The following is a 26,009-nucleotide window of genomic DNA, read 5'->3' as shown; positions in this document are numbered from 1 at the left end:
CAGCAGATCAACACCCAGCTGATAGCAAGGTCATGTGTCACATGTGACTGTGTGACCCTTCAACCCCTCCATCAGCTGGTTGACCACTCTCTGGCCCTGCCCCACCTCTCTCTCATCCCCCTCCTTGCCAGTATATGGCTTCATCTTCCAGGCATATGAGGTCTTTGCATCACACAGAGCCCAAATTGTTAGCCAATACTTTCCTGGCTTTTGTGGCATATATGATGGGAACTGCATCTTCCTCTGAATGACAGGAGCTGCTCATCAGTGGTGATGTCAATTGCAGCTAGCTTTGACAACTTCAAGTGCCTGCGCCAGGTGAGCTTGTCGTCGAAACGAATTGCTGTCATCAGTTCCTCAAATCTGGACTGGGACATCGTTGCACCGGCCAGCTCGTTTGCTCACAGTCCCACAATGACCGCACACTCTCCCCTCTGGAGCAGTAAACTCCAGCAAGCAGCAGAAGCCCCAAGAATGCTCTCGACTCTCTCTCCTCCACTTACCTCCACGGCTTCGTCCTGCTGCATGTAGAGGTTGGTGTTGTGCAATATCCCCTGCATGATTTCCTGCATCATGAACAAATCCCAGGTGGACTCAATGTCCTGCATCCGGGCAATGGCAAAGCGAGTCAGACCTGGCTTGGGGATTGCAGGGGACATGACGCCACATGCAATCAGCCGTGCTAGACCATCTGACCTTTCCATCCCTGGACACCAGAGCATTCCCCTCTCCACCATCTTCATTGTCACTAGGGTCTGAACTGTCACTGTCTGAGCTTGAAGGGGCAATTTCACTGGCAGTTTCTGTGTCAGGGTCTTCCTCAGACTCAGTGGAATCCATTTCATCTGGGGAAGAGTTGAATGGGTCACAGGAGGTAGGTTCTGGGGTCCTGGAGGTAGTAGTCTGAGTTTCTCTCGGGGCTGGGGTCCTGGATGAAGCAGCCTGGGTTCCTCTTGGGGCTGGATCTCTTGACTGCTGAGCAGCAAAGCTGGACCAATGGCCACAGATGTTGTCAGCGCTAAGCTGGGTGCAGGATTTACCATGGAATTGATGCATCTCCCTGACTGCCAGATTAGAAATGAAATTTCTGGTAGGTGTTATTTCTGGAGGTGTAAAAGTAGCCACACCTCCTTTTCTTTAGTGCAGCGAATGGCTGGGTGTGAAAATGTGAACGAGGCCCGGGAAAATTTTGCTTTGTGCATAAACATTCTGCTTTCTCAGCCTTGTTTACATTCCCTGCACCCTGCAATTGGCTGCACTAAAATTGTTATGGGGCACTGGGGTCATGTTGATATCTTCCACAAAGTTGAGGGTCTTCTACATTACTTTAAAGACAAGAATCAGAAAGACAGTCGCTTGTCCTGTAATCTGAAATGTCCTGTGCGCAGGTGCACAGGGTGTGTGTGTGTACATGTGTGCGTGTACAAGAGTAAAGAAATGGAGGGGATACAGATTTGCAGCCCAATTACCTACAAACACACACACACACACACCCACACACACACACCCACAATCTTATTTTGTCATGAACATGCAAGTAGAAGTCCTTACCATTCATATCAGAACAAAATTCAACAAATGTGCCTCTTTTTGGATCACAGTGGCCTTTAATCCTGAAGTTTGACAGAAATTCTGCAAATTCCTATTTTTTTTCTAGTTTTTGAAGGAGGCATGGCTGTTCCTCAGTGGGAAACTATATGAAATATAAAAAAATGGCTAAATATGAGTAAAAACATAAAATTTGAGGCCTAACCTTCAAAATGAATGCAAAATCTGATGAAAATCTTGATTTTATTCTGCCATGGCCATGGAATAAGAAATACTAGCTTTATGGCTTTTTATGAATTTACAAATTTGCATATTTTCCCATAAGGATTTCATTGTCTGTGAGTAGATTACACACTGACACACACCTGGATTTTTTTTTTTTTTTCCCATTTCAACCATTCAGACTGAAAGATCTTATCACTAACTACACATCAAAACCATTTTAGTTGTAAAAAAGTTTTTTTTTTTTTTTTTTTTTGTTTTGTTTTGTTTTTACTGGTCTGCAGTCATGCCAATTACTTATATGGCCACCAGAAGTCTGTATTTTTTATTTGGGCGGGTGGGGTGATGTGAAAATGGGGCAATTTTGTGATTGACTGAATTTTTCAAAACTTCAAGTAGTTTGCTACAGAGAAATAGGAAATTACAGGGAAAATATTTTTTTTCACTTTGTTTTACATGGGAGGTCAAAAAATGTGTTTATATTAGAAGTCTATGGTACAAACTTTGTAGGGAACAAACCGAACGTAACTTTTTTGACTACACAGTCAAAATACAGTGTATATGAATGAAACTCAAAAATATCAAAATTCATGCCAAAACACACTCCCTGACCTAATTTTTGTGGCAAGGCCACAATTACACCCAAAGTTATTTCATATAATGCACTCCAAAATACACAGATTTCCCTTAACAGGGCATAAGGGTTAAATAACGTGTGGTCAGTCTCTCGTGTGACAAAGCAATTGGAGCTGAGGCAGGGTTCAATTCTCCTAATAAACATCTAGAACACATTCACCTGTCAGTAAAATCTGTCATACCCCTAAATATTACATTACTCTTAGTCTTTATGGGATAAAAATCACTCAGTTATGAAATGTTTTCACCCACATCCAGTGTGAACCTAAAAATACATGATCTATTAAGATCTAAAGCTGTGCCTTTAACTATGCTGTTGTTATTGGGACATTCAGAGCTTTTGGAGAAAGATGTGAAAATGTGAAACCAATGTCATAATAGTTTTGGATTTATCGTTAGTTTCTATTTTTATTTTGTTTTCACTTTCTGTATTTGATTTCCGTTTAGTTTTTTTTATTAGTTTTGACTGCTGGTTTGTTAGTTTAGTTTAGTTTTTTTGCAAAAATGCTTCGTTTTAGTTTAGTTTTTATTAGTTTTAGTTTAGTTTTAGTGTTTTATGGATAGATGTTGGGGCTAAGTGAAGCGTCATACATTTTTAAAAACATATTCAAACAGGCTACTCTTCACTTATCATTTGTTTATTTAACGATGATTTTTCAAAATAACTTCAGGCATGAAACTACCACTGTGTGAAGTCTTAACCAATCAGATCAGGTGGTTTTACACTCCCCAGACTTGGATGTCGGTGCCAGTCATTATGGTTGTGTCAAAGACTTAAATGAAGCACACTTTGTCTCCATTTTTATTTTATTTCAGTTCGTTTTTTAAGCACACTATACAGTTTTCGTTAGTTTTTGTTTTTTATGGTAAAGCTTAGTTTTTATTTAGTTTCCGTTAACTAAAATGATTTTTGAATTTTAGTTTTAGTTATTTAGTTTTAGTTAATTATAACAACCTTGTGTGAAACTAAATGAAATGCTCACATTGGCTTCATTTGTCAACATTGCAGGTCTCGTACACACACTGACACCACAAAGACACACACTTAAACAGCCATCTGTCTGCCCTGATGTCTCCATGTAGACCATAAAACAGGGATGTATAGTCTCAGTCCATTACCCAGTAGTTCTGGATGAGGAGTTATATAGACAAAGAGATGGAAGGTACCATTTTGTAAAAGCCTTTTCAAGCTGACTTGCAGACAATAGAGAAACTGGCAAAAAGGTATAGCCAAGGTGAGGCTGAAAGCCCTGATTTCTGCTCTAAGAGTCTCTCATTGTGCTGACAAAATATTTTATTTAAAGTTATGAGAAAAAAAATCTCTGTTAAACACTGCTATTGACAGTTCCCTTGTCAGGCTGCAGAACTCGGACATATAATCAAGACAAAGTAGACAGCAGAAAACGTAAAAGGTGAGATGTTATTGAATGCTCATTCTTCATACTGCGTGTTGCTGATTCTGCTTTCAGGTCACATAAATCACTTCTGACTTAACAGTCTGTAGAACATGATTCTGACAGCATTTTTTTTTTCTACCCTTCAAAAATGAACAATGGTGGGTGAAGATTTTCCTTCATGAATCTAATATGATTTACATTATGGTGACTGTAGATGAATGGAAACAGCTACATTGGTAGCCGATGGATCACACCTAAAACTGAAAACTTTAATTTTCTTTGAGGATCTAGACACATGAATCTTTTTGACACTTTAGCAAGAAAATGTTTTGATTTTTCTCATAAGGGAAGATCTGATAACTTGTAATCTGAGCACACACCATGAACCAAAACACTGGGTCTCTTATTATGACCTTGTCAAAGTGAAGGCTATGAATCATCAGTGTAATTATAAACTGATTGAAGACATTTTCTGACTTTGAAAAAGTCTTGGTAGCACAATACATCAATTTCAATGGCATTTCTTAATCAGAGTCCTCAGCAATCTGCAGACTAATTAGGCTGAGTGATAGAGACCTGACATGAATAGTCAAACATGGCTGACATCAAATTGGCCCTGCTCTAAAAAGACAGCTGGAGATGATTCGAAGTCAACTTTCAGTGTAAAGAAATAGTCTAAACTGTGAAGGCAAAGCAAACTGCCTCTCTTCTGACCATATTAAGAGCTTAAAGATTTATCACATAGAATCCAAAGTCTCCTATATCAATGGATTGATGTCCTTGTGAGCAGAATGAACAAATTGAACTTAAAAATGCTGATAAATAGAAAACTGAGGACAGCTATAACATAATCCAGAGGCCCACTGCAGGGGCAAAAGCTATCAGTTGTGACTCCACCATCAGCCTCTCTTATTAGTATTATGGTCTGCCTTGTCTTAGCTGAATCTGTTTGTCTTTTACCACAAGAAACACACAACCTGCAACACATAAAATCATAACAGCTGCACAAAGTGAGCAGAAACATATGTGTTGGAGCAGTTTACTCCTTATTTCCCTGCTGTTATTGAGCAGCAAACTCCTGACTGACATTCATGTTAATGCACACAGAACAGTGAGAATGTAAACTTAAACAGCCAAAGCTGTATTTCAGTCAAAGCTGATTTATGTGTTAATTTTCCCATTGTTTTTTCTTTTTTTCTTTTTTTTTTTTTTTACCTCATATGCTATCATTAGGCGAACAGTTATTGCTCAGTGCAGGTGAATGTGATGACTTGGAAAATCCACTTCTTTCTTTTCTTTATGGATATATTTGTGACTACACAAGGAAAGCTCTCCACCTTGATTTACTGAAGTTTTCATTTTTTATCTGTATACAATTACCATACAAGATTTTTCACAGATTAGAAAAAAGAAAGAGATTTCTCTTCAAACCCATGTCTGAAATAGTGGTAACTGATTCAGACTCTGCAGCTAAACGAACAGGGTAAAGTCCACTTTTTCATGTCTTCTTGGATTCATTGATTCTAATGTCTCATCATATTATGTGGGTCAGTCTGAGTCCACTCCGCATCACATTTCAGTACTGAAGAGCTGCCAGATAAGGATCAAAGGTCAACAGTTTGGGCCTGTGTGATTTGAAGCACAGCAATGAGATAAAAGGCGTGTTCTCTCCCCTCTAAGCTTAATATTTGTAATGATCGCAACATGAAGGAGTCCAGGGTTTCAGCTTGTCTGTGGCCTTAAAACGAGCTGCAGCAACCTGCAGTACAACGGCTTAAATAACTGTTTAAAGGTTCCTCTTTTTAAGTCTACAATGATTCAAAGAAGCGGACTGTGCATTTCAGTCAGGGAGGTAGCCATACAGAGTGACAAAAGGCTGGCTGGACACATGGACGCTTCTGCTAAAAGCTAAGTTAAATCAATGATAAACAAGGTACTTCCGCCAAATCCTTCAAAAAGTCCTTCATTCTTGTTTTTCTTGAGTGCTTTTATTGTGAACACAAAATTTAGTGCTTTCAGTATCAGCTGGCTTTTCAATGTCGATTGTTTTAGTTGAAAGGTTCATGCGTTGCTTCCTGCCACAAAAGCCCCTAAATATACCCTATTGTTAGTTGAATCATTGTTTTTTTTTACTTCAGTTTTGTAAATATTTTTTCTTCTTATTTACATTTTATACAGTGTTAGACTTTTTTTTTCAAATATTCAATATCCTGCAGTAGCCCTGTGGTGCTTTTGGTTTCCTACAGTTTAAGCGCTGCTGTTGTTTAAGTTCACTACAGATTCAAATATCTGATTTGAAAACACGTTTATTGCTGTTACCAGTTTATATGTGAAGCCAGCACAAGTTTAAGCAAATTTATTGTAGAAAATAAGCTTTGTACATTTTGAAATATTTTTGGTCTTTGAATGGGAAATCCTGTTTCAAGTTTACTAGATACATATAAACAGCCTAACCTTGAAGTGATCTAAACAGGACAGCAGATGTCTTTCTAGCTCCCCCTGCCATTATGCAGGGGCCCTGTGTGTCTGTTAAAACATAACTTAGTCTGAACCACTCCATCTATCAAAATAAAGATTACAGTAAAAGAACAGCAGAAACCATGTGTCACAGATTTAATCTCATTAGAATCTCATACAAAACAGATGGACTGAATGACACATTAAAACAGAAAGTATATGAAGGGCTAAAATAGTGCATGAATTAATACTAAAGTCCACATGAAAATGATTATTTAAACCTCTGATTTTTCTATGAACTGTGAACTTTTTATAGATTAATTTCCTACTGCATTCAGAACTAGAAAAGCACGCGGAGAGCGCAGACCTCCGCCATCAGCCCTATCTCCCAATAGTAAAGAATCCTTTAAAAAAATTCCTGGATCCAGACAGTGATCCGGATCACTCCCAAAATCGAATCAGTTCTTCCTTATGCCATTTCTGACATTTCCTGAAAATTTCATTAAACCCTCCCAATCACATAACCTCCTTGGCGGAGGTAATGAATTATGAATTAAACTAAATGGATGAGGAGGCTGATAAACATTTGTCATTTACATTTTATCGTGTTTCTGCGTAATCATCCTAAAATGATTTTAGAAGATTTTTGACTATTATTAGGTTACTTTTTTCTTATAAATAAGGAGACAACACACAAAAGAAAAGAAGGTACTCCACAATGCAGTGTCACATATTCTCTTTTTGTGTCAAAAAAGGCTGAGTAAAATTAGTTTAAGCAACTTCAGTGACTGGACTTTTTTTTTTATTCCCAAGTATTTTGGAGTCTGGTTCCCCTCAAGCAGACAGAACATGTTTCAGTCTGACATTCAGCCCAAAACCTGTTCCAGCAGACCTCTTTTAAAGCTCTGTTTCTCCTCTCAGCTCATTCAATTATTCAACTTCATATTAATTATTACACAATACATCCATGTCCTTCTAAGGGCAGTGCACTCTGATAACAGCAGGTTTATGCTGCATATTGAACAGGCCAGACACAGGAAAAGATTTTATGTTTCATTATAGATGATGCTCATTCCAAAGTAAAGATAAGCTAGTAAAATACACCTTATTAAAATGATGACAGTTCATAAAGGAGATGTCAGGGGAGCTGTGGCAGTCAGATAGCAGCTGAGCATAAATACTCCTGCAGCAAGGCTTTATGGAAGTCTGCAGAAACAACATGGCTGTAGTTGATGACTGTGATTCTGTACTACAAGACTGGATGAAGTGTCCACCATCAGCCCCCCCCCCCCCTTCTGTAGTGCAGACCAGCCTCACCATCACATGGTGCTAACAGGCTTATCCAGCCCCCCATGGATCCCTTCCTGGTTTCACAGACTGCAGGGGCCTTGACACAAAGCCTCACAGGCCTGAGTGCAAAGGCTATCCCATGTCCTAATCACATCAAGTTAATTTAAACCGTTTACATGGGTATTTGATTATGGCGATAAGATACATCTTTCACCATAGGAGCCTAATAGGCTTCAATGTGCAGTAAATGAAAATATGTCCATGCATAAGTGTCTTCATGCTAAAGGTTCACATGGCTGTGGATAGGATTCTGACTGATAAGGCTCAGTAAATGAGGGACAGGTGACAGGCTGGAAGAGGAGGATATCGATGATTATAGTTCAGTCAACTAGCTGTTAAATGCTTTTTACTGCTTGTCTCTGCCACCAAAGCTGCTAAACAAAGACTGTGGTAAAGGGTGAAATTTTGTGCAGTTTTTCAGGAAACCTTCATGTTTTTGGATATTATTTTCTTACAATACAAGGGTTTTATAGGATGGTTTTTAGGCAGCTTTGAACCATGAACCGGCTGTAGACAAGCTGTAGTGCATTTTGGTTGGAGTGGCAGCGATCTTGGCTCCTGGCCTACTTTGACCTATAAACTATTTAACAATATTAAGAGTTGATCAGTGAGTGACGTCACTCTCGATTGCTGCAGTTAAAAGACAATGCATCAGAGCTATCATAAGTCCCAAGCTATCAGTGAGAACAGCAACAGAGAGGATAGCTGAGTATTGACAAAAAGTGTGGAAAACAAAGACAGTATGCAAAACTACCTTCCAGTTTACTCTGTCAACTTGAGGCTCTGATTACGCTGTTTAATGACCAAATAATTGGGGCAGCGTTGGATTAAAACAAAATAAAAACATTTTAGGATTAAAGGTCACATTTAAGAAACCTGCATAAAGTTAATTTAACATTTAATTGGAATAATGAAGCTACTCAATAGCCAATTAGGCCAAACTTATGACTTCCTGTCTCCCCTAAGCAGAAGTGTGCTTAGTATTTCTTAAAGCATAAAAAAACTACTGGGTAGAAACTGATACTAAATGGCTTGTTAAGACTTAATCACCAGGTTAATCATGGCCTCTGTTGCACAAGCTCTAAAAGGACAGTGTTATACTGCTACTTCAATGCACTGATTAGGATTAAGAAACATTTTAATCTAACTCTCATTAGGCTGTTTGCTTATGTAGCCAGGACACAGGGGTCAGCTTTGATGAAGCATAGGCAGACTCTCTCAGACACTCTGAGTTTTTCGTCAAAGTTACAGGTGAACCTTTTATGTTATTAATAGCTTCTGTTTTTTTCTACTAAGAAAAAGTAAACTTATTGTAAGTCCACGTTCTCTATAGGGAGTCGTTGAAAACCTATACAACAATTTATGTAAAATGTAAATGAGGTGTGAAATTACATTATTAGGAATATGTTTCTATTCACTCATTTAAAAGATACAGCCATCATATAACAGCCATGTTTCTGGTAATCTCCAGTTTAAGAGGATGATTTTCACGTCCACCTGACTGAGTCCCAGGCCTCTCTGCTTCTCTGTTGCTCTGTGAGTTCTATAACTAAAAGTCAGCCAAGGCCTCATGGATTTGTGGAAGACAACTAAGGCCATCTGTTGTATGAGTTTCTGTTTGTTTGGTTTCCTGCCGTGAAAGACTGCTGCCAACACGCTCAAGGGTGTTCATGCCTGTGTGCACTGCACCAAGCCTGGGGACCAGCTCACTGAAGCACCTTTAGTTCTTGGCGGCTTCACTGAAGATAAACCGTGTCCTAAAAAGTCCAGACACAATAACTGCATTATTCAAAAAGGATAATTTCTCAACCCCACCAATAACATTAATTGAAGCAGGTTGGTGGACACCCAAAGGTTTTCTTTTTTTTTTTTTTTTTTTTCTTTTTTCTTTTGTAGGCTACTAGACTGTACATATTGCTGGCATCTGGCCAAAACCTTGTATCTCCATTTTTTTTTTATGATTTCCTAACTCAGTGTTACCGGCCACCCTTTACATCTGTCAACGGGTTTTAAGGCAATATAAAGTGTCAAAAATATGCTGAATATGACCATTTGGGTTAAATTAATTAAAGGGGACATATTTTACCCTTTTAAGACAAGTTTATATTGTTCTCAGAGGTCCTCAAAACATACTTGTGAAGTTGGTTCCTGAAAAAACTCTCCAGGATAGGATTTTTCTTGTCTAAGAACCCCTCTGTTTCAGCCCTGCTCAGAACGAGTATTGGTCAAAGAAAAAAAAAAAACGAAATTGCATTTTCTTCCTCAAGAAAATGCTCAAGGACAGACTGAGGCCAGCAGAGCCAGAGAGGGTTGGTTTTTCCCACAGAACTACAATAGTGCTACAATAAAAATAAGTCAAAGGATTGTAGTTAGGGGCCTCTTAATTAGTGTCACAGGGAACATATCTGGAATAAACTACATTTTTTCCTGGTCCCTTCTTGGGGTGAACATTTTTAATTTGAAGTGGAGCTGAAGGAGTTAAAGATACAATAAATAAAGAGGATTCTTTTTTGGCAAACAAAAAAAAAAAAAAAAAAAAAAAAAAAGAAAAAACAAGGTTTTGATTTTTTGGGGGGAGAAATAATCAATTTTTTAGATTATAAAAATGTGTATTTACAAGAAAACAAATGAAAGAGTTTAAAAAGACTAAATTTTAAAAATATATATACATATATATATATATTCTAATAAGGTAAATTGACATTAGAAACTCAGAAATTTCAAGTTGTCTTTTTGTTTTAGTTTTGTTCTTTAAACACTTAATAGAAAGTGCACTGGCATGGAAGGCAGTGAATTCATTACTCTGTGAACAGTACACATCAGTTGTCTAAGCTGAGCAAGATATCAGGATGAGGTCACAGTGTTGATAATATTCATTTACCTCCCTTTATCTGCCAGTATGTGTCCATTAAATTGTGAATGTTATTGGATATTTTAAGACATTACCTCCCCTAAACCCTGTGCAAGAGAGTGAAAAATTAAAAATGACTAATTTTTCAGCATGAATCCTGAAAAGCCAACAATGATGAAATTAAGCAGGAGAATTTCTGATTTTCCAGCAGGTGTGTTTTTTTCTCCCATCATGACAGGAAGAGGTGTTACCGATTAAGCAATTTTTTTAAAATTAGGCTCATAAATTTGAAAAAAGTGACGAGTTTTAACATTTTGCTGGAAACACTGCCATGCTCTGTTCAATTTCCAGTTAATTAGTGTATAAACATGTATTACCTGAGCAATGATTTATCTTAATAACAAAAAAATATACCACAGATTATTTTACACATTTTCAAAGAATGTGTGATATAATCTTCACAAACACAAATTACATCAAAATTTGAGCTAAAACAAACAAATATTTCACAACAACCAGGTGCAGGTGGCCACTGTGATAATCACACAGGCCTGCCATCCTCTCAGGATGAATATTAAACCTCTTAGACTCACTGCAGCAGGGTATTTGTTATCTCAGAGGGAGAGGGGATCATTATTAAAGATGGCATGGAGCTAATGTGTGAATAGTATTATCTCAAGGATAAATAAAATCTTTCAGTGTAATAGCATGATTTTTTTTTAAAGACCCTTTAAAGTGAAAATAAATCTGTATTTAGGTTTGTTGCATGACAGGTCAGTGTTATGAACCCCCAGGTCAAATTTCAGTCAAATAAAACATCTCTAAGTTTATGAAATTAAGCCTCAACATCATGGAAAATGAGGCAGTAAAATCTGCTCCAGGATGGTGTGGGCATGTCAGTCAAATGAGCTGAAGCCACGCCCACTTAGGAGAAATACTATCCTCTCAATTTAATAAAATGCTATGATGTGAATTAAGGAAAGCACTCACACCCTTAGCCTGCCTCTTGACCTTTTGATGACATTTTCTGGCTCAAATCTGTTATGATGCTTTAAATCAATGGTTCTCAAACTGGGGTCCGAGGACCCCTGGGGGTCCCTGAGCCACAGCTTGGGGGTCTGTGAAATAATTTAAAAATACATTTTTAAAGTAATGCCATGTAATTCAAAATCCAATAAATACATGTAGGGACCACAGCGCCATAAAACAACCATACTAAACAAATGACTCCCACATAAGTCAGCTTTGGGTCAATAAAAACTTTGATATGATTGTAAGACATCATGTAAATCTATCACTTGTCACACATCAGTCACTTTCCTTAGGATGCATTTGGTGTGCAGGCCCAGCTAGCAACAATGGGTAAAAATTTAAGTGCCTCCACTTCTTCGAGTGATACTAGGCCCAAACCAGCAAAACAGAAAATATGAGGACAGCCACCTTGAGTTTGATTTTATTGAGAACAGCAACGGAAGACCAAAATGTGTTGTGTGTCTTCATGGGAAGCCATGAAGCCCACCAGGCTAAAGCATCATCTGATAAAGCATGCAGAGTTTAAGGACTAAACAAAAGATGTTTTCAGACTAAAGGGTGAGGAATACAACTGCCAGAAAACATAAAGGGTGAACCTGACCACAACCTCAGAAAAAGCACAGAGGGATTCTTATTTGGCTGTTTAAAGAGTTGCAAAAAGTTAGATGCCACAAACAACTGGACAAGACCTTTTATTGAGGTTGAAAAGGTTTAAAATCATGGTGCCGTGGCTTAGTTGGTCAAAGCGCCTGTCTAGTAAACAGGAGATCCTGGGTTCAAATCCCAGTGGTGCCTAGTCTGCGTCTCCTGCAGTGGTGAGTGTTTCCTTGAAAGCCGAAAGCAGTATCTCTTCAAGCAACCTCTGCCACCAATAGTTTGAATTTTCATCAAACGAGGTAGGAGTACCTGTGATGAAAGCAACAGTGCCTTCTCCAGATCCCAATGGATAGTCATTTGCCTTCCAGGTAGGTGTGACAGGCTTTTCTCCACTCTGCCTCAGTGGGATTGGAGGGGACACTTTGATTTGATCAACAACGATGGAGTTTTCATCATGCCTTGGAGATTTGGCTCATGGTACACAGCCTGACATGGCAGGCCATTGAGATGCCATAGTGAGTGTGCATGTCTCTGTGGCGCAATCGGCCAGCGCGCTCGGCTGTTAACCGAGAGGATGGTGGTTCGAGCCCACCCAGGGACGAGAAGTACCTGTTCTTGGGTGCTCCAGGAGCAGTGTTTGGTGTAACATGTTACAGTAATATCTTACGTTTCTACAATAACAACTAATATGACGCATTACACAGAAAACAGATGGTAATGTATTACATTCAGTAAGTCCTGTTACAACACGTTACAATGCATTACATTCTAAAGAGACTTTGTTGAGCATGGAGCTCTCCACTAATGCCACAGTGCCGCTTTCTTCTTCTCTTTACATGACAGTTGCGCCGAAGGTGGAATGCGCAACTGTTGTGAAAAGAGAAGAAGAAAGTGGAGCGGTAAGCACATCTGCATCCTGGGAGAGAGAACAGCCTGTGCAGAAACAAACAAACAGACAGGCTCTGAAGCGCACACACACATCATGGCTGAGCACTCGAGCGTGAGCTCTCTGTCTTGGAAACACTAGAATTACTTTTCCCTCCTTGGGATAAAGGACGAAAAAGAACAGGGAAGTAAACCTTTCCACCTCCAAGAACAGTAATTTTAACTTCACGAAGTACCAAGTTAAACAACACGCTTCAGCCCAACTAGTTTCCAGAGAGCCGGATGCTAAAAACGCGGCTAACCCAGGTACAGCTCACGTTAGCTGGGCAGAGCAAGCAGGGAGGAGCCACCCCGTATAAACAACCCAAGACTATATTTAATTCACCGCCAGCTGCAGTGTGTCACCAAGTCGGCACTAAACAGACTGATAGCAGGGTATGTTGTTAAAGACACGCTTGTGATATAAGCTGTGTAGTCCGCTGCCTTCAGAAAAATAGCAAGAGAAAAAAAAAAGACGAGGGATAGGACCGCCATGCAGAAAGATATTTAGAGAGCAGCTGGGATTTAATCTTTACCCTGTCAGTAGAGTAGCCTATATCTGTATGAGACTTCTTAAACAGAGTTAAAAATGGTTTAACACTGTCAAAAGTTGAGAAACATTTCTACTGAGTTCTATTGTTTCATCATGTTCCAACATGATGATAATGGCTACAAAGTTATATGAAAATAGAGGTATGTCCTCTTACACTGCCACAACAACACACAAGAATGCGATGTGTACAATAATGAGGATTGAAGTGAAAAAGTAACGCCTGAGTTACTGTTCAAAGTAACTAGTTACTTTTGTAAAGCAGTAACTCAGTTACTAACTTAGTTACTTTTTGCAAGTAGTAACTAGTAACTGTAACCAGTTACTATTTTTTAGTTACTTGCCCAACACTGTCCAGGAGTCAGGAGGACCTCTTCCTTGACTCAAAGATTCACACTGGCTGTCTTGAGCTCTGTGCTGCAGCTTGTCAAACAAGTCTTGACTGCAGGTAGGTCTACTTCCTCTTCCTTTATCACTCTCCTATGCAATCAGAGATTTGACAATGAAGTCCCTCTTAAATTTTCCTATGCCACATTGCTGTCATGGTCATGGACTTATCTGAACAGGGAAAGCAACACGATGTTCACTGGCTGATTTATTTCAATTAAAGGCTCTGTGTCTCTGAAAGTCACAGGCAATTCATGGCACCGTGGCTTAGTTGGTCAAAGTGCCTGTCTAGTAAACAGGAGATCCTGGGTTCAAATCCCAGCGGTGCCTAGTCTGTGTCTCCTGCAGTGGCAGGTGTTTTCCTGGGAGCTGAAAGCAGTGTCTCTTCAAGCAAAAACCAATGGATATGGACAGAGGTTGCCTGCTCACCTCTGGTTCTTTTGAGAATTTTCATCAAATGAGGTAACAGTACCTGTGACTTGTTCTCTAATGGCAAAATTCCTGGACAAGGCTTACAGTTTCAAAACAAAGCAACAGTGCCTTCTCCAGATCCCACTGATTAGTCATTTGCCTTCCAGGTAGGTGTGACAGGCTTTTCTCCGATCTGCCTCAGTGGGATTGGAGGGGACACTTTGATTTGTTCAACAACGGTGAAATTTTCATGCATCATGCCTTGGAGTTTTGGCTCATGGTACATGGTCCTGACGTTACAGGCCATTGAGATGCCACAGTGAGTGTGCATGTCTCTGTGGCGCAATCGGCCAGCGCGCTCGGCTGTTAACCGAGAGGATGGTGGTTCGAGCCCACCCAGGGACGAGTACTACTTATTCTTGGGTGCTCCAGGAGTCAGGAGGACCTCTTTCTTGACTCACATATGCTTTTTTTAATCAGCATGAATTTTATGTAGGGGTCCTTGGAAAATTGTCTGCCCTGTAAGGGGTCCCTTGCCCCCAAAAGTTTTAGAACCCCTGCTTTAAATGATCCATAGACCACTGTAGCTGATAGGTTTGGAAATTTCAACTTTCAATAAAGGTAGTGACATCAGCTAACAACGGACTGTACTGAGATGAACTGCTCTTTGATTTTATATTGTAGTGTTAGAGGGTTATTCCCCACTGTGGGCTCGTGACATCATGAGCCCACATATTGGCCCTGCCCACATTAAACCCAGCCAGGAAAGAGATGAAAAACTTTTTAACAGTCTAAATCCAAAATTCAGTCACATGTAGATCTCAGTGTTTTCACATGATTACAGCAAACATATTCCAGCATATCTAGAGTGTTGAGACACAAATTTTGGATTTCACTTTACAGGGTCTTTAAAGTATTATTTTCCTTTTCATCCCCTGTGGTTTCCAGTCTGTATGCAAAAAAATCACCTTATCATGTTACACATGATAGCCTATTTTCTCAAATGCTTAAAAAATGGATTGCAAACCTGCAAAATCACAGTTTATGAATAATTTTGGCTTCGGATTGACTTTTGGCTTCACTGCCCTGATATATGAGGTCTGGCTATTAAAAAAGGAGACTAACGCTGTAATAAATTTAATGAACAGAAGCATTTTAAGTGTCTTTCTCCTTCAATATACTCCCCCTTATACTTGCATGAATAGGGAGGGCGATGAAGCACTGTGATTGTTTTTTGGTTCAGAAACAGCTAAACGGAGAGTGCAGTCTGAGCTGGCATATTGTCTTGATGAAGAGTGAAACCATTTTTCCACATTTATGGTGTCTTTCTCCTGACTTTTTCTGTTTTTCTTGAACCTGATTGTGCTAATTTATCTTTGACCCTTCTGGAACCCACTCCTCCAAAATGATATAATGTCAAAGAAAACAGTCAACATGCCGAATTTTGTCTGTCTTTGTGGTGCTTTCTTCACCCTCGGTGACAATGGTGTTTGATGCACTTAATGCCGTTTTGTCTCAGGGTCGTATTTGAAGATCCAAGTTTTATCGCATGTAATCACTCCTTCTAAAAATGTGTGTTTGACTTGTTCTGAAATCTCTCCACAAATGTGCTTGTGTTTTTCCTGTTGATTAGGAGTCAGAAAATTTGAGAAAACTTTGGCACACACTTTTGTCATATTGTAAATTTGTTGAACTGTCCCTTTATCGGTGGAGACCATTTCTGCTGCCATTCTTATACTGAGTTGTTGATCATTTTGAATGATATGTTTAATTTGTTGAATGTTTATAGAAGTTTTTCATGGGTGTCCATGGTCTTGGGCATCCTCTCTGACTGCACAGAATCTTTTGTGGCATTCAAACACACATGCATGTGACATGCAGTGTTCCCCATACACCTCTGGTAATGTACCAAACTCTTCAGATGCTGTTTTGAAAAAAAAATTGAAGTTAATGCATTGCTCAACTTTTAAGCTAATCATTTCCTGACACATTAGCAAAAACATGTGACATCATTTATTATTTATTTACAAGCTGCATGAATAATGCAGATACTCCACTGTGAGCAGTCTTTCTTTGTGTTTGCACCACAACAAACATAATATCTTGATCCCTCAACAATGATGCTAGCTCTAAAAGCTTATATTTCTTGTCTTGTAAAACCACCAGAGGTGTGGACTCGAGGCACGCGACTTGGACTCGAGTCAGACTCGAGTCACAATTTTGATGACTTTGGACTTGACTTGACAATATCATCAAAGACTTGCAACTCGACTTGGACTTTGACATCAATGACTCAGGACTTGACTTGGACTTTAGTCCGATGACTTGAAAATACTTGAGTGTGTTGAGTAAAATGTGCCCCCATTCAAAGTATTCAACTAAAGCAGTGATACTCAACCCGCAGCTCTCATGTGGCTCTTTAGTGACCAGTTGCAGCTCTTTTAATGCTTACTTTAAAAAACCCTCTATAAATGTAAGTCCACACAAAGAAGACTGACTTTAACTTTCAAATTCAAATGAAAACTTGTATATTATCACCACTGGATGTGCGCTGGACGGAGGAACGTGCGTAAAAGAGTGCAGAGGAAGTCCACTGGTGGCGCGTCTCTTCATTAAGTTAATTCATAGAGCTGTGCTGTCTTCTGTTCAAATTTAAGCTTCTAATGGCCCCGTTTTAACACATTTCTTCAGTCACTCCCTGCTCTCCCATACTCGTATTTGATGATGACTTTTGCGATGCGCATCATCATCAACAAGCCAAACACACACAGATCAAATTTTGAAATCATGTAAAATTGAGTAAAACTTGTCCAAACATGGGTGTTTTATTTCATCTTAAATGTACCAGTGATAAATACTGTAAAAAGGGACTTGACTCGGCCTGTCTTTACTTGAGACTTGACTTGGACTTGCACGTCTTTACTTGAGACTTGATTCGAGACTTGGGATTAAAGACTTGAGACTTACTTGAGACTTGCAAGACAATGACTTTCTCCCACCTCTGAAAAGCACTCCTTTGTTTCTCTGCCTGTCCCTCCACAGCTAATGAACAGATAACCTCTGGAGGTGAGAGGTGCTCCTGCTGCCACACACACGTTATATCATGCTTTCAGTTTTTACAGTTTAAGTTAAAACTTGGGGATGGACACATCAAAGACAGGAGGTGGACCATGGCACTCTTGAAGTCTTGTAGAGGATTTCGTGCTGATCTGAAGAAAGAAGACAAAAATGCATTTATCAAAATACACTGGTGGGGGTGGGCATAATAGAAGGGTTCTAACATCTAACATGGCTATAGTTAAAGAGATACAGTTGTCCCTGCAAGGCAACGCCAGCTGATACAAGCTCTCACAATCTGAGAAAACAACTTCATTAGTGAGTCTGGGACCTCCTGAGCTGAGGTCAAGGGCAGGTAACAAATAAAAACACAGACACAAAACACATCTTTGATGAATTCTGTGGCTGCTGTCTAAACACCTCATTATTGCCCCTATCTGATTCCTGCAACAACCCTGCACATATCTGATTCTATAAAACCTTTAACACTACTGCAAGGGGCAAAGCATATAGTCCACATATATATCACAACTTACTCCATTATACCAGCATGGACCAGAGAAAACTGCTTTGACTGACTAAGACTTACATCCCAGAGAAAATGTGCACTCAGCTTTAAAATAAACAACCTTTTCATTAAGTTGGAGGATAATGTTCCAAGTGTCCTGTGCTGCTTCAAAAAATGATAGAGCAGCAGCACATAGCTTCCTTAGTATGTGCTGCAGAATGAGAGTGGCCTTTGAAATTATTAAAACAGTAGGAGAGAAAGCAGCTGATGTGTTTTAACAGAGTATGATGGAGACCTGTCAGGTATTGGTGAAAACAATACTGCCAGCTCCATGTTGACTCTCTCATGCCTGCTTGACCCGTGTGTAATTCCAGTGATTCATTGTTCTGCGGCTACGTTACACTTCAAACTGTCTGTGTTCAGAGATTCTGGTATTTGGGTTTCTGCAGCCAGCCTGTTGTTTTATTAGGGTCTTACTGAAAGTGAGTGGGTCATACGATTTTCTTGCGTCAGTTTTGATTGTTGTGTTTGGGAATGTGCTTTCACTTCTTAAGGAATGTGATGTAATCTGCTGAAATCAACAATTCAGCAACCTAAGCATCAATTATTAAGTCAGTTGTTTTTCCTTGGCAAAATCAAAGTTCAGTATCAACTAGAAAAGCACTCGGAGAGCACAGACCTCCGCCATTAGCCCTATCTCCCAATAGTACAGAATCCTTTAAAAATTCCTGGATCCTGATCCAGATCACTCACAAAATCTAATCAGTTTTTCCTTATGCCATTTCTGACATTTCCTGAAAATGTCATCAAAATCCGTCCATCACTTTTTGAGTTATGTTGCTAACTGTGACGTGCGATGTGGTGTAGAACCCAGATGCAGAGGCGGAAGAAGTTTTAACAATTTTATTGTGCAGGTACAGGGAAAAACCAGAGGTCCAGGTAGTGTGAATCTTCGTGAGGGTTAGAGAGTGCTATATACAATCGCAGGTGAGCTGGAGTGAGGCACTGGAAAAGAATGAGAGGAGGACACGTTAGCAAACAGTCAAACAACAAAAATCACTAGAGAATTTGTAAAGTTACTTGTGTGAAGAGAAGCCGAGCCCAGGAGTTACCACAGGAGTGATCAACGTGACTCTGACACCGAGGAGAGCCAACTGCAGCCTCTAGTAGGAGTCCTAATGAGCCAAACTCGCTGCAGGTGTGATCCTCTCCTCAGTGCCGCGGGGGGATGGTGTCGCCTGGAGAGAAAGCATGTCAATACACCCGAAACTAAACACGGTTACCGGAACCCGGAAACCAGAAGTCATAACAAATTAAAATCGTGAATAGAAGAAAACACCACACTAACAATCTAATTAACAAACCCTGCCGATCACATAACCTCCTTGGCGGACGTAACAAAATTCCTCCAAGAGGTGGAAAGCTACAATGAACAATGAGTATTAGTCATAAATGTTGGAAAGTCAGAAAATCATTGCCTCTTGTTGTCGTTTGTATCTTTAAAAACTCAAACTTTTAAATAAAGAATTTATGTTTTGTAAGTATACACTGCATGCTTAGAAAAGGCTTATTAATATCTTGTTTTAGTACATGCTGCTCTGTAGATAATTAGATTAATCACAAAAGAAGACACAGAAAAGCAGATCTGCAAAGGTTCCACACATCTCAGTAGACTTGTTGAAGGGATCAATTTTGGCAAATTTTTTCTAGAATGTAGTAAACATCCTACAAAACCATATCTATCATACTGTTCCTTCTTAAATGGCTCACTGATCTCTGTGACACTATTCTAAAAAAAAAACAAATCACTTCCATTCTACATTCAAGGCAAATATTATCAAAAACTGCCTGAACTCTGAGGACTCTTTCTCCTTGGGAATTAAAGGATTCCCTCTGCCCTGGATCAAGCTCTAGAGACAACTCGTTTCTTTTGTTCTACTCTTAGTAACATCCACAAAAATCCAGAGGTGGGAAAAGTCCTCGACTACTGTACTCAAGTAAGGTGGAGTTAGGTGGCTTTCACACTGGGGGCCCGGTCCCGGATCCAGGTGTGCTTGAGCCCAAAGTCCAGTTCGCTTTGGTTTGTGTGAATGCAAAAAAAAAAAACGCACCCGGGCATCGGGCCTGGGCCCACTTGGGGAGGTGATCTCGGGCGCGATTCAAATGTACTCTGGTTCGGTTCGGATGAGATGTGAATGCAACCGCAACCGGATATGAGACAGAGCACCGTATTAGCTTTATGACATCATCGTGAAAACTAAACTTCTTTCCGGTTTGTTCACATTTTTCCTTAATAAAGGGCGTAAATCATTGGAATCCAGTCAATAAACGGTCAGTTGTGACTCACCTTACGGATGAACACAAGTTGGAATCAGTGAGATGAGATGCAAAGGCAATAAAAGTCTCCTGTCACCTCAAAAACCGCTGTATCTGTGCAGCTGGAGCCCATTAAATCCTCTGAGCTGCACATAGATGTGCAGATACAAAGAACAAAGTTGCAGGCATCTTAAAAAGTGATTTTAAAGCATCCATGGCTGCAGGATGGACCTTGTTACCGAGTTAAAAAAAAAAAAAACAATCTTTGCTCAGGTCATGACCCGAGTGGTTGCCATGGTAACTTCTTCTTCTCTCTCCTACTTGGCGGGGGTGTAAACCAGCTACGTGCATACCGCCACCTGTTTCAGACTGAGTCAATACGCAAGTGGGCCCGGGCACGGATCGATGTTGCTAGTGTGAAAGGGGGAAAGGGGAAATTGCGCCGTGGTGTGGTTTGAAACAACTGGGCCTAATGTGAAAGCACCCTTAGTCTGGTTAAACTTTACTTGGGTAGAAGTAAAAGTACTGGTCTATAAATCTACTAAAAGTAAAAAGTAAGTCATTCAAAATGTACTCAAAGTACTGAGTACTGAGTAGATACTTTTGTTACCCAAAGGGCTTTCACAGTGAAATATGACCTGTCCTTAATGTGCAATAACAACAAGATAGGACTGCAAGGAGCACTGAAGGGCCCTTCAGCCAAGCACATATCAAGAGGATTTTTTGTATCTCTAGTGATATGCAGATCAAGAACCATAAGCCTATTTCTTACTCAGCTTTAGTCGCCAAAGAGCCATGAAACAAAAATTCTGTGCTATCGCTTAGGGAGTCTTAAAATGTTCTTCTACCTCTAAGTTTAATATTCTGAGATGCACATTTGGGCCACAGTCCTTAACAAACATTAACAAACTATCAAATGCCTTCCTGACTGGCTCCTTTTTCTTAATGATGATGTGCCCTTTCAAGTATCACTAACCAGTTTCTATGCTCTTTGAGCAAAACATCAATTCCCTCTGCTTTCATGACTGTCTCCTCTCCTTTATTAACTTCTGAATTTCTTTCTGCTGTCTAGACCTGCCTGATTGCACTCCCTTAACCCTCTCTCCGTCCAAACCTTTGCACCAAATACATAAATGACGTCTATCTTCTGGATTATCAGTCATCCTGTAAGCCCCTCTAACAGCCTTATCACATCTCTATGTCCCTTGCCCTGGGCCTTTGCACTAGCTCTCTACCCACTAGCTCACTTTCTAACAGGAAGTCTTCAGCCTCAGTATCATCTACATCTCTTGCTATCATGTTACCCCCCTCCTCCTCTGTGACTGATATTCTGTAAAGTAAAGTTTTCAACCTGCTGCTTGACTTTAGCAGTCAGACTTGACAGACTTCTGAGAAGCGGTGATCATTTACAGCACATGCCTTCTGTCCCTGTGATGTTGTGAGGCTTTTGATTGGCTTTCTGCCACCCACATAGACAAACCTTGAGCTTTCTGTCTTTCTCATCTTTCTTCTGCATTTCACCTTTTTCCGTAACCAATGCATTCATCCTACACAGAGTGACATTCTCTGTCTTTCTAGGTCTGGAGGAAGGTCCATAACCCCGTCCTCCGCTGATTCACTCATCAAACACTGAGCTGTCTGCTACAGTGTAAGAATAGAGTGAATGAAAATGTTTATTTACAGTCACTTGCTTTACTCAAAATTAATTCTTAAACTCATGCATGAATTTCTATATTTGATTGAAGCAGTTGTTTACTGAGAGGTGTTTATAGCATTCATCCCTGTGCAGTGCTTTTCACAGGATGTAGTTTTGTTATATTCTGTCGATGGATAACACCTCTTTCCAGGGAACACAGCTGTCAGTGTTTTGAGTCACACTGAGTTGTTTACTTTGTCTTTCTCGGCTATTTTGGAGTTATGACAGCTTGGATAAAGTGTTTTTTTCCGTTGCTGCATCCTTCACAAGTCCCTGATGGCTCCATCTGGATATAGGTGCAGGTTTGTGAAGTAAAAACTTTGGAGTTTGACCCATGACTTTTCATAGCAGCTAAAATTTGTCAGTACTATGACTGACTGGTTAAAATATCAAACACTTTGTATGTATGTGCATGGAGGGGATTCGATATGAGGTGTTAAGTGAACGTGATGCCCCGTTAAGCATTCAGTCATCTTCTAATTAGAGGATTTGACCTTAATCATGGCGTTCAAGACTTCACAGAGTCAACAAGAGGTCCATTAGTTGCATTTAAGGTGGGCAGAGTTGAGAGAGAACTGTTGCTAGGCATCCAGACAATCACAAATAAAGCACAAACAGCAACAGCAAGATGTCACAGACAAAAGGTTAAGAAATGCATAAAAAAATGGAAACAGAAGTGATTCTATAATACGTGTATACACACACGTACACAATTTCCACTCAAAAAACGTACCTTATACCAAATAACTTTTATAATAACTAAGTATCCTTTAACTGATGTAGCCCGGACAAGCCCCTATTTGAGTTACAGCCCAGCTCGTTAAGGGTATAGAGTAGTAACGTAATACTAGGTGGTGCTGGTAAAATATAATTTTGCAAAGCTGATGGGTTGGCCAGACCCCATGCCTGTTACCAGGCAAATCCATCTTGCAAAGCTTGTGGTGAACCAGACCTGCATGCAAAGATTCTCAATGGGGTTAAGGTCTGGACTCTGTGGTGGCCAATCCATGTGTGAAAATGATATCTCATGCATCCTGAACCACTCTTTCACAATATAAGCCCAATGAATTCTGGCATTGTCATCTTGGAATATGCCTGTGCCATCAGGGAAGAAAACAATCCATTGATGAAATAACCTGGTCATTCAGTATATTCAGGTATAGTCAGCTTACCTCATTCTTTGGGCACATAACATTGCTGAACCTAGACCTGACCAACTGCAGCAACTAGGGTTACCAACTTGTGTGCATAAAAATAAGGTACGCCTCACACCCCTCGGGTCCACAGCCACCCTGGGCCAGTGCTACGTCTACTATTATTCTTTTTAGCTCTTTGTGTAGGCCTACTAGTACTTTTTGAATGTTTTTAAAACCTCTGATTTTAATTAGGTTATTTAGGGGAAAATTACCGTATTTTTGCCAAAATTACTCCACATCTAACAGAAACAAAGAAATAAAAAATGGTGGTCCAAGCTTTCCATCAGTTATGTGAAAGTAGCCAGCTCCTTGACCTATGCTGCCTCCAGACAGTCAAGTAGCACATAGAGAATGACTTCTGAAAACATTCAAATTTGCAGTTAAACTGCAATTTAATTTTAAAGCTGTGCTTTCAATTAAACAACCTGGTTGAAGATTCATATTCCCTTGTTGTTTTGAAAAATCATATTTGCCATTAACCCCACTGCTCCGATATCAAAAGTCACTATTTATTACTCCCTTAAGCTTTAAGTGATTTCTTTTTTTTTTCAGTTTACTTGAGTAGATTTACAGACCAGCTATTTTCTTTCTGCTTAAGTTAATTTTATTCAACGACACTACACTTTTACTTGAGTACATTTTTCTTTAAGTCTTTCCTCCCCTTTAAATCATAACTTAAAACACCAATGTTTGGATGTTTGTACCTGTCTTACCTATGATAGGTGATTCAGTGAAGCTCCAGGTGTTACTCTGTGGTACATAGGACTGGAGGACCCCTGCTGAGCACTCTCCGTAACTCACTCCTCACACGAAGACCCTCCCTCCACACCATGGCTGCTGCTGAATTGATCGGCTAAGGTTCAAAAACCTTATTTATCTGACAAGTAAAGTCATGATGACACTTTCATTAACCAACCTGAATATGAGAAGTGTTTGAGATACTTATGAAACCTCTAATGATTCATAAACCTTTCAGACACTTTTCAATTAGTCAGTTATACCCACACACACCAATAATAAACAGAAACACTGATTTAAAGTTCCAACTGAGATAAATTCACAGTGAAATGCTGGTTTTGGCTGCAGGGCTGACAGACGTAATTAGCAGAGTGCCTACACCACCAGGGAAGATGAAAAAGACCAACTATTACGTGCACTGACGGCAATTAAAGCAGTTACACAAAGAAACATATGCTTGGAGCTACAAGCTATTACTCTCTAGAGTCAGACTGTGTTTCAGTGTTGAGCTTTGGACCTTTAGATGTCTTCTACACTGAACCAAAAACTCAGCTGACCCAGATGGACACAAACAGACGCTGCCAGTTGAGGGCATGAAACAATAACAGCAGGACCCTGGCTTATGAAATATGGACTTGTAAGAGATGGAACATGCAAAAAATATGGAAATTTATGGACTTCCATTTATGAAAAGTTTTTTTAAGCTGTGTCCTGTGGCTCCATTAGCGTGGTGTGTTGGCGGTGTAATCCTGTGTCCACAGGCCACTGATCAGAGTAGCTAAGAGTCTCCAAACAGGAGAAGACCTCATTAGAGAGCTACAAACAGATCCTGGATCTGTGATTCAAACAGACTTCTTAGGACAAGGTTGTCTTCATCAAGATTGGAAAAATGATGTGAAAAAATCAGCCAACATCCAAACAGAAAGTTAAGTCTCATACAGCTACATCAAGTGTCTACACGTTTCCTTTGTCTTTCAAGTTTTCTGTAGATTGGTGTCAGAAAAAAAAAACAGAAGGTGTCTTTTCAGTCTGTTGAACTTTCTCTTTGGGGGTCTGATAATGTTTTTGGTATCAGCTGCTGAGAGGACGGGTTTAAATCGACAGGCAGTCTGAGAGTGTTGACACAGAACACGCTGCTGGAAAGGTACACTTGTAACACTCAGGAGTGTTAATTAGCCCAAACAGACAGACACCAGCATCAGGTTAAGGAGGACCAGCACTTGTTTCAGTCTCTAACAAATATATGAACCACCTGGTGTGGTCAGAGAGGTATTCACAGTTAGGAACCACATACTGCTGGGTGGAGCAGATTAAGAGATTGACAAAAGACCAACAGGAAGACTCCAAATCAATCTGAAAAAAATGATGATTTGGAGCACTGATGGCCTGGTGGTTAATTTGAGGTCCATGTACAGATGTCTTGCCTTGTCTGCCTGTCACTCTCCAGTCTTTCTCCCTGACTTCCAAATACATTCAGTGTACTGTCAAAGTAAATGCAAAGTGCTCAAAAATGAATCAGAGTATTTGGGATTTGTCTTTCTTTTGCTCTGTCAGAAAGCATTTTGATGATCCCTTAAAGGGATTTATTCATCAACATGTTACGATGCATTGAATGCTTCTTAAGAAGCACAAAAATTGATCTCTGTGTGAGGCTGTGTAACTGCCTGCAGCTTCTGATAGACTCATTTTATCACATGGAGAAAAGCATGTCAGAAATGATACTGCAGGGTTACAGCAGAACAAACAGCGTAGGATTGTCTTCTTAGAAAGACAAAGAAAGACAGAAATGAAGGGGAGTGAATGAAAGGAAGAGGTCAGACTTTGAAATAGATTAGACTCTGAATATGTGTTCTTGATAAAGAAATAAAGCAAGTCAATGTTCCCAGCATACACTGGGCCTGACATGTCTACAAATCAGAGCTGTATCTCAATGTCTGTCAGTTAGGAGCAACCCACACAGTTGGATTGTGCTTGTGGATATAATTCTGCTGGCATTTCTGTGATTTTTGCCCAAAAGAGCCGTCTTATTAAAAAGACATCAGGTTTGGTGACAAAAGGTGAAACATGACAGCAGCAGGGGCGTAGATAAGGATTTTAAATGAAAATTACACAGGGCCCCCTTAGGGGACCAGCCAA

At 39.8% G+C, this 26,009-nt stretch overlaps 4 non-coding genes across 4 annotated transcripts; all 4 read left to right on the top strand.

Moving 5' to 3' along the window:
* The first annotated feature begins 12,214 nt into the window (after nt 1–12,214).
* trnat-agu lies at nt 12,215–12,288 on the top strand. The gene has a single exon. It is a non-coding gene; the product is annotated as a tRNA-Thr (tRNA).
* A 329-nt stretch (nt 12,289–12,617) lies between these two features.
* On the top strand, nt 12,618–12,691 carry trnan-guu. The gene has a single exon. It is a non-coding gene; the product is annotated as a tRNA-Asn (tRNA).
* Nucleotides 12,692–14,207: 1,516 nt separating this feature from the next.
* Nucleotides 14,208–14,281, top strand: trnat-agu. The gene has a single exon. It is a non-coding gene; the product is annotated as a tRNA-Thr (tRNA).
* A 412-nt stretch (nt 14,282–14,693) lies between these two features.
* Nucleotides 14,694–14,767, top strand: trnan-guu. Its single transcript has one exon. It is a non-coding gene; the product is annotated as a tRNA-Asn (tRNA).
* The last annotated feature ends 11,242 nt before the right edge of the window (nt 14,768–26,009 follow it).

The sequence above is a fragment of the Cheilinus undulatus genome, linkage group 14, assembly GCF_018320785.1.
Source record: "Cheilinus undulatus linkage group 14, ASM1832078v1, whole genome shotgun sequence".
Taxonomy (NCBI): domain Eukaryota; kingdom Metazoa; phylum Chordata; class Actinopteri; order Labriformes; family Labridae; genus Cheilinus; species Cheilinus undulatus.
This window is presented reverse-complemented; position numbering and strand designations above follow the sequence as displayed.